Raw genomic sequence first — 10,441 nt, 5'->3', positions numbered from 1 at the left:
CCAAAAAAAAAAAAAAGAAATTAGACAGAGTACCTGAACAGACATTTTTCCAAAAAAGACATACAAATGGCCAACAGACTCATGAAAAGATGAACATCACTAATCCTCAGGGAAATGCAAATCAAAACCACAATGAGATCTCACCTCACACCTGTCAGAGTGACTATTTTCAAAAAAACAATAAATGTCAAGTGTTGGTCAGGATGTAGAGGAAAGAGAACCCTCACGCACTGTTGGTGGGAATGTAAATTGGTGCAGCCACTATAGAAAATAGTAGGGATGTTTCTCAAATACTTAAAAATAGAACCATTATATGATCCAGCAGTTCTACTTATGGGTAATGTTCCAAAGAAAAGAAAAACACTAATTTGAAACAATATATGCACTCCTATGGTCATTGCAGCATTGTTTACAATAGCCAAGATTTGGAAGCAACCTAAGTGCCCATCAATAGGTGAATGGATAAAAAAGATGTGTCATATACATAAAATGGAATATTCAGTCATAAAAAGTAATGAAATCTTGCCATTTGTGACAACATGGATGGTCCTAGAGGGTATTATGCTAAGTGAAATGTCAGATGTAGTAAGACAAATAGCATATGATTTCACTTACATATGGAATCTAAAAAGAATACAAATTGGGACTTCCCTGGCAGTCCAGTGGTTAAGACTCTGCAGGGGGCGTGGGTTCAATCCCTGGCTGGGGGAACTAAGATGCCACATGCCACGTGGCACAGCCCCCCCCCCAAAAAAGGAAATGCTTGGAACTGAATGATAATGAAAATACTATGCATCTCTGGAAGAGGACAAAAACCTCCCCGCTACCCTTCTGGGTGCTTCTGGCTGATCTAAGAATTAAATTGACATGAAACAGATTAATAGGAGAAAAACAAATGTTGGGGCTCAGGACAGGACACCCTATGCTTCAACAGCATATTGATTATTTTGAAGTAAAGTTACTTAAGAAATGGCCAATGCAAGAGGGACACTTTTACCCTCCTCTCTGTCTCCCTGAAAGCAGGAAATAAGTCTCCTATGTGAAAGGTGCCCTCCCTGTACAGGGAAGTGGAAAGATATCCTTATCACCAGAGATAGGGAATTCAGGGCTGAGAAACCTATACAAACAACACTTGTTACTTCTTTACTAATTTACCAGTGTTAAACATAAGTTTCTTTGTCCTGTCAATTTCTCTCAAATTTAGTTTTTCTTTGTCTGAGAATTACAAAGTTGCCTACTCTGGCCACTTTTTAGGTACCATATCTATAAGACTTCCAGGAACATGAATTAAACTTTTTTTTTTCCCTCCTCTTTAACTGTCTTGTGTCAATTTTGTTATTAGTCCAGCCACAAGAACTCAATAGAAGTAAAGGGGGGATATTTTCCTCTCCCTGACACAAAGTCTAACACATATACATGGGAGAGACCCAGGAAAACTGAATAACTTGCCAAAATAGCTGAAGCCCTCACCTCGAATACCCATCTTCATCTAAAAACAAAAGAGGACACTGGGGGACTTCCCTGGTGGTCCAGTGGGTAAGACTCCACGCTCCCAATGCAGGGGGTCCGGGGTTGATCCCTGGTTGGGGAACTAGATCCCACATGCTGCAACTAAGACCCGGTGCAGCCAAAATAAATAAATAAATAAATATTAAAAAAAGAAAAAAGAGGACATTGGGGGTAATGGTTTGTGACCCGGAAGAGGAGGAAGGTAATTCACATGGAGATGGAAAAACAAATGTTTGGTAAACAAATGTTTGCTGGATTGTGAAGTGATAGTGGGACCCAGAGTGGACTCTGATCTCTAGGCTCTTGCCAGGTTTCCCACCACACCTAGCCTATATTCTTTGCAGATATCTCTGGTGATAACTCTACTCTGGGAACAGGCCCTTTATCTAAATTCTTTTAGGTAGTTAAGGGGGAGGTAACATGAAACACTCTTCTATTTCTTAAAAATAATCAGCCTAAATTAATCTTCATGCCAAAGAGACACATTTTGTGGTGGCAAAATTTGCCCCCCTATATATGAAAATACACGCAATATAGCTGAAGTAGTATAATCAAAGGAATTTTTTTAAATGCCTAGAATTGCTCCCTAGAAAATGCTTAGAATTGCTCCCTAGAAAAGCAGAAAGACTGAAAATTAATGTGGCAACCATCCAATTTAATAAGTTAAGGGGCAAAAAGGAACAAAGAATTCCTGGAGGCATGTTATCTTGTAAAGAGACTGTCACCCATGCTCAACAGAAGGATTAGAACTGACTTATCTAATTGACATGTTTGGGAGAAAAGATTGAACATGTTTGACCCAGCCTTTCTGGAGTTTTCTCTCTCTGGAGAGGGTGCACTGGATCTCAGGCTGTGTTCTCATCATGTGTAAGCTTAGGCGAACAAGTTCTATGTCTGATGAGGTACCCATCTCCGTTTGCAGCACTGCTCATAACCAGAGTGTGTGACCTCTAATTCTTGGATGAAGTATAGGCAAGTCAAAGCCATGTTCTCCTATCAACTCGATCAGCAGTAAAGGAGACATTTCCACTTTCATCTGTCTCTTATGCCATAGTTAGTTTTATTTATTTTTGTCATTTGACAAGTACTTATGATCCACAAATTATGGGTAGGGAATTGTTTTGTGTATGGGGGAGGGATGTATTTAGGCAAGGGACACTCCTTTCCCTGGCATTTGCTTTGCATTGCAGGTGGAGGTAGCCATTCAGCACCCCACTTGCTTTATCAGAGGAAAATTTCTGAGTGTAACAGTCACGTCAACTGAAACCTAAAAGGAGAATGGGTATAGTATGGTGCAATATAGGCAATTTGTATGCTGACTTTTATTTTCCAGGTAAGAAAATTTCATCTGGCTTGATTTCTAGTTTTTTCTCTTATGTTGCAATCAAGTCATATATTTAGGGAGCCCACATTACTTTTCTCTTCATTTAAAGGATTTGAGAAAATTCAAGATGATTCATGGATATTATCTTTTTATGTGCGATATACTGAGAGGGCTGGACAGGAGACACCCACATGTAAATGGTTATGTAAGCCTCTCTTCACTGTGCTCATTGTCTCTTTCTTCTTTCCAAGCTTTTTAATGTCTTGCCTTTCTTTATCTGTGATAAAGCACAGGATGGATTCCCCCAAATGTCTCACAAGTTCTAATGGTACTCCCTAACTGTGCTTGAAGGGTGAATAATTCTTTTCCATTAACTTGCCTTCTTTATCTATGTTTAAGACATTCCTTATCTGGCAAGGTGGGGTCATGGTATGTGGAGGTAAGTATTTAGTGTCCTTTTCTCTAACAGAGAAGTTGTTTTTTCTTTTTTTGCCTCGAATACTTTAATGGAGTTCTTTTCCTTCTCTGCATTTTGTTGTTGTTGTTTGTTCTGGCTGTGCCACGGGGCTTGCAGGATCTTAGTTCCCCGACCAGGGATTGAACCCGGGCCTCAGCAGTGAAAGCGCCAAGTCCTCACCACTGGACTGCCAGGGAATTCCCCCCTTCTCTGCATTTGTGATGTAAGATGTATGAAATTCGGTATGATAAGTATATGCCAGATATTGGGGAAGACATGTTTTATAAGCAGCATCCTTGCCATCAGGATGTTATAAGCTCCGAGATTCCTCTGGGCACGTTTTAGTGCTAACTGGCAGGTACTTTAGTCTGCTCAGGCTGCCATAACAGAAGACCACAGAATGGGTGGCTTAAATAGCAGAAATTTATTTTCTCGTAGTTCTGTAGGCTGAAAGTCCAAGGTCAAAGTGCTGGCAGGGTTGGTTTCTCGTGAGGCTTTGTTTCCCGGCTTGTAGACGGCCATTTCTTCCTGTGCCTTTCTTACATAACCTCTCTGTCCATATGCTCTGGGAGTCTCTTCCTCTTCTTATGGACATGGGTCCCATTGGATTAGGTCTCTCCCTGATTAACCTTAATTGCCTCCTTAAAGGCTCTATCTCCAAATAGTCAGATTGAGGACCTCAACGTACCAATTCTGGGTTGGGGGGACACAATTCAGTCCATAAAAGCAGGTGACATATTTCATAAGCTGTCGGGGGCCCATGAGAAGGAAGGATCACTAGACGAAACTCCTGAAGAAAAATCACTGAAAGTTTTACTCTTCCTTATCTCTTGGCTCCACTCCTTCTAGATTAATGGGTTTTGTATGGTGGGAGGGACTAGGAATAAGTGGAGAAGGACTTAGAAAAGATGTTGCCATGGAGATCAGCTTAATCTGTATAAATGTTGGAGACTTCTGGTTTCTGTCAACATGGGTTGTTGGCTCCCTCACAGAAAAACAATCTGGGAGAAACCAAAGAAGCAAGAGGGAAGCGTGGCTTCCAGAATCAAACAATAATTACCATGGAACAACAAAAATCATGCATGAAAACCTCCAGGGAAATAGAAGGTTGTCTTTTTTTTTTTCTTGGGAGGAGGTGGATAGGTGCAACTTCATTCCTGGGTCAGGAAGAGGAGGCACTGTGAAGCTAGATTGGAGGATCACTTGTAAATTCCCTTTGCTTTTCACCTGCAGTGCCTTTCAACAATCATTGCCTGCTCTATCATGACAGAAATAAGTAGCGGCAGTTCAACCATGAAATACCAGGGCAGTGCAAAAACCTGGACTGAGTGATGAGCTGATGGAAACAGGTGTGAGCTGACCGGCAAAACATAGGCCTTCCTGCCTTCACTGTTCCTGGCAAACCATCAAGGCTTGTGCATTACAGCCTAGGAGAGCCAGCTCAAAGATGAAATCCAGATCAGAGGTGTTGCCTGATGGGGCAGCAGCAATTAGAAGTGATGACAGGGAATCATGGTAGTTTGGCCCTTTTCTGCACTTGGTCTAAACCCTCTCTACTTCTTAAATCAGGAGTCAACTACTTTTTTCTGTAAAGTGTCAGGTAGTAAATATTTTAGGCTTTGTGAGCCATATGGTCTCTCCTGAAACTACTCAACTCTGCCCTTGTTGTGCTAACAGCCATAGGGAGTATGTAAACAAATGGGGGTTTCTGTGCTCCAATAAACTTTATTTACAAAAATAGTGGGTTTGATTTGGCCCATGGGCCATAGTTTGCAGACCACTTCCTTACCTTAATCAGATTGGTGTGGACTAGTACCTGACATTTGGCTCTTCACCACCATGAATTACCAGAAGAGCAGCTGATGTTTCTAGGGGTACATGAGTTCACAAGTAAGTAATAGATGAGGACTAAACTTTCTATTAAAAAAAAAAAAAAAAGACGAACCGAACACCATATATCACTTGAAGTAGAATTACTAATAGAATTTAAAATGTGCAAAATAAGAATACTCAAAGAGATAAGGGAAGATACTAGAAAAATAAAAAATTCAGAGGAAATCACAAATAAGAACCAAATGGGAAATGTTAGCATGTAAAATATAGTAATTAAAATAAAAAACACAGTAAATTGTAGGATGGATGTAACTGAAAACCCACTAGTGAGTTGAAAGACCATGCTGTGGATCCTCCAGAAGGCAAGAGGAAATCATAAGATAGAACATATTAAAAAGAAAAAGCCCAGAGATATGGACGAGTCCCAGTAGGAGAGAGAAAAAAAGGAAAGTGGTTGTATTTGAGGAAATAACGGAGACATTTCCTAGAATTAGGGAAAAATATCTCAAATTGAATGGGGTTATAGAGTACCAAACAGAAGAGAACACCGAGACCGTATCCATATGAAACATTTCATATAAAGGAAGACTCCAGAGAGATTAAAGTCCTCAATGTGAAAAATAAAACTGTAATGCCAATAGAAGAAAATATAGGAGAATGACTTTGTAGTCTGGAGTGGGTGCTTTCGTTTTGATGTTCAACTAAAGTTCAAAATCATAAACCACAAGGCAAAGAATTGATAAATTTGAGTTACCTCAAAGTTAAGCATTTCTTCTAAACAATGTACACTATGAACAAGTTGACTAAACAAATGACCAATTGGGAGAAGATACTTGTAGTTTTTATAAACAAGAAAGTATCAATATCCAGAGTAATTATGGAACTACTGCAAATCAACGAGAATATGACAGAGATCCTGATAGAAAAATGAGTGGAAAATAGGCACAGGTAATTTACAGGAAACCCAGAGAACAATGTGCACTTAAAGATATTGTCAAATTAGTCAGTATTTAGAGAAATGCAAAGTAAAACAAGTAAGCGTAGATAGGAAAGTGGTGGTAAAGCAGACTGCAGATTATGAAGCCACAGTTAGGAGGACTAGACTAGATATACTTATAAAAACATGCTTACATCCATGAAATATAGTTCTCAGTTAAAACAAAGTGAGAAGTGCAATATGATATATAAAATAATTCCCTTTAAGTAAATTAAAAATATGCACACTGTCAAAGAAAAAAAAATATACTGAACAAAGTTAAACAGGCAAGGAAGAATTTATTCAAGGCTATTACCATAGGAGAGAGAGGCCAGTACCCTGTCTGAACTCAACTCTGCTGAAACAAAGGGTGGAAGTGTTTTAAGCACTAGGGTGAGCTAGTGGACAAATAATAGGAAGTGTTTTTGGGGAGGTTGGTCAATGGGTTATGTCAAGCATATGGAGTTACTTCTGAGTTTGCAAATGTCCTTTCTGTGATTATGCCATCTGTGTTTGCTAATTGGCCCTCATTGAATTAGACTCCTACCCTTCCACAGAGACTGGGAGAAAGGGAAGCTATGTTCTTTGATGATTACACTTCAAAGGGATGGCTCCCATGTCCTTGAGAAAGACCTTCCTGGGTTGTAAAATTGGCAAGAGGCTTTTATAAAGATTTGCATCTCCTATTTACAGTAGCCAAGCCATGGAAGCAACTTAAATGTCCGTCGACAGATGAATGGATCAATAAGATGTGGTATATATATATATACACATCAGCCATAAAAGATAATGGAAAAAAAAAAAGAGAGAATGAAATAATGCCATTTGCAGCAACATGGATGGGCCTAGAGATTATCTATTAAATGAAATAAGTCAGGCAGAGGAAGGCAAATATCATATGATGTCATGCATGTGGAATCTAAAAAAATGGTACAGATGAACTTATTTACAAAACTGAAATAGATTCATAGACATAGAAAACAAACTTATGGTTACCAAGGGGAAAGTAGTGGGTGGAGGGATAAATTAGGAGTTTGGGATTAACAGATACACACTATTGTATATAAAATAGGCAAACAACAAGGATAGGGAACTATATTCAATATCTTATAATAACCTATAATGGAAAAGAATCTGAAAAATATACATATATATGTATAACTGAAGCACTTTGCTGTATATCTGAAACTAACATAACTTTGTAAATCAACTGTACTTCAATTTTTAAAAAAAGATGAAAAGAACAGAAAGAATAATAAAAGAAAAAAAAGATTTGCATTTTTCAAAGGGGCAGAGAAAGAAAGTACAGTTACAAGTTTTCTTAAATAAATGCTCTAAGAAAAGTCAGGGGTCAAGAGTTAGGAAAACGTCCCAACCCCCAGTGTAAAGTTTGGTCAAGCTGAGAACATTAAGGTCATCTTGGTCAACACCAAATAGCAATACACATTATACAGAAACTTACACAAATAATTATTGTTTGTGGGGAGAGGCAAGAAATGGTGGTGGGGAATAGGAATCAAAGGGAGTAAGAGAGATGAGGGCCTTGCCTAGATCAATCCTGATAGTGTGTCATGGCCTGAGGTGTACAGTTCATTAATTCTCTCCACCTGAGAGCCAGAAAAAGGAAAGGAAGGAAAGGAAGGAAGAAAGGGGGAAAAAGAAAAAAGAAACAGAGCTTCCTGATCAACCTGGATGTTTTCAACAATACCCTGTTAATCAGATTATCTGTTATGCTCAGAGCTATCATGATAAACTGGTTTTCTAATTTCTTTTTTTTTCCCTTCTAGTTTTTTTTTTGTGGTACGAGGGCCTCTCACTGCCGTGGCCTCTCCCATTGCAGAGCACAGGCTCCGGACGCGCAGGCTCAGCGGCCATGGCTCACGGGCCCAGCCGCTGTGCGGCATGTGGGATCTTCTTGGACTGGGGCACGAACCCGTGTCCCCTGCATCGGCAGGCGGACTCTCAACCAATGAGCCACCAGGGAAGCCCCACTTCTAGTTTTAATGAGATATAATTAACATACAGCACTGTATGAGTTCAAGGTGCACAGTATAATGATTTGACTTACATACATCATGAAATGATTACCACTAAGTAGGGACTTCCCTGGCCGTCCAGTGCTTAAGACTCTGCACTTCCACTGCAGGGGGTGCGGGTTTGATCCCTGGTCAGGGAACTAAGATCCTGCATGCTGCGCAGTGTGGCAAAAAAAAAGAAGACTTATTTTTCCTTATGATGAGAACTCTTAGGATTTACTCTATTAACAGCTTTCATATATACCATACAGCAGTGTTAATTATATCAGTCATGTTGTACATTGTATCCCTAATGCTTATGTATCTTATGACTGGAAGTTTGTAGCTTTTGACAATCTTCATCCAATTCCCCTGTCCCCCCAGCCACTAATCTGATCTCTTTTTCTATGAGTTTGTTTGTTTCTTTGTTTTTTGAAGTAGAATTTTATTTTCTTGTTTGATTGCTGTGGCTAAGACCTCCAATACTAAGTTGAATAAAAGGAGTGAGAGTGGGCATCCTTGTCTTGTCTTTGAGAGGAAATGCCTTCAGCTTTCCCTGTTGAGCATGATGTTGTCTATAGGTTTGCTAATTTCTTTATCATTAGCAGTATAATTCACTTTACAAATGAATTTTCCCTAGGGCTGTTGCTCTTTTCTGACTCAAAAGTTTTAGCAATCCTCATATCTTTAGATATTTGACACAATTTGCATGGTAAACCCTGATTTCAGTTGTTTATAATTTTCAGTAGTGCTTGCTTCCTTTTCACATTTCCTGGCCCAATCTCTGTTCTACTCACTTGACTCTTTATAGTTTAAAAGGGGGGCTTCCCTGGTGGCGCAGTGGTTGAGAGTCCGCCTGCCGATGCAGGGGACATGGGTTCGTGCCCCGGTCCGGGAAGATCCCACATGCCGTGGAGCGGCTGGGCCCGTGAGCCATGGCCGCTGATCCTGCGCATCCAGAGCCTGTGCTCCGCAACGGGAGAGGCCACAGCAGTGAGAGGCCCGCATACTGCCAAAAAAAAAAAAAGGGCCATCCTATAGTTTAAAAGGGCCAATCAAACAACTCTATGTTTCCTTTTTGGTTGATCCTACCAGGAAAACCGAACCAACAAATTCAAGAGCCTTACTATACAAAGTGTGATATGCAAATAAATAACATCAAATCTGATGGGAGCTGATTGGAAATACAAAACATTGGGTCCCACTCAAAACCAGTGAATTAGAACCTGCATTTTTTTTTTTTTTTAGAACCTGCATTTTTAACAAGTTCTTTAGAATATTTGTATGCATATTTTAGTTTGACATTGGGGCCTAGGGCAGGCCATCCCAAAATATGACTCAATGGCATATTTATTATTTTGAAATTAAGTTACTTGAGAAATGGCCAATACAAGAGGAACAATTTGGCTTTCTGTATCTCTGAAATCAGGAAATAAATGTCCTATTGAAAGATGCCCTCCCTGTACTGGGCAGTAGAGAGACATTCTTATCACCAGAGATATATAATTTCGGGCCAAGAAGCCTATATAAGCAAATCTGGTTACTTTTTTGCTAATTTATTACCCAAGCCCAAATTTTGCTTAAATTTCTTACTAATTAAGCACTGAAACCTAAGTTTCTTTGTCCTGGCAATTTCTTTCAAATTTATTTTTTCTTTGTCTAAAAAAGTATAAAATTGCCTCCTTTGGCCATTTCTTAGGTCCTATATTTATGAGACCTCTGTGTACATGGACTAAACTTGTTTCTTTTTCTCCTGTTACTCTGTCTTGTGCCAATTTTATTATTAGTGCAGCCATAAGAACTCGACAGGGGTGGAGGGGGAAATTTTCCCCTCCCTGACATTGAGAATCACCATTGTACATTTGGACAAAGACTGACAGCATAGAAAACACAACCAACTTATTTTATAATTGAGGCAACTGAGAAAAATAGAAATGTAGTGACCTGCATAAAGCTACTGATCTACTTTGTGGCTGAACCATGGTTGGAACCCAGGATAACTGACTTTTATTCAAGGATTATTTCTAAACCACAATGTAGTTTGTCATTTTCAGGTTTCCCAGAGTTAATCTCTGGTCAGGTTTTTACTTCTTTAATCTGCATCAGTTTGTCACCAGCCTCAGCTGTTCCTGTCAGCTGCTCTTATTTCTGTCAATCCCAGTTTTGGTTCATATGTAGGAGACAGCTGTGTGTTTCTCCTGCCAGCACCTTTTTTGGCATTGTTTAGTTGCAGTATGTTCTCATGCATGAAGAACAGAGAGCACAGTTAGACTTTCTATCAACATGCCTTATGACCCAGGACCAAATTCCAAGTTTATATAACCTAC

Source organism: Leucopleurus acutus (genome assembly GCF_964270905.1).
Source record: "Leucopleurus acutus genome assembly, chromosome: 8".
Lineage (NCBI taxonomy): Eukaryota > Metazoa > Chordata > Mammalia > Artiodactyla > Delphinidae > Leucopleurus > Leucopleurus acutus.
Note: the sequence above shows the minus strand (reverse complement) of the source record.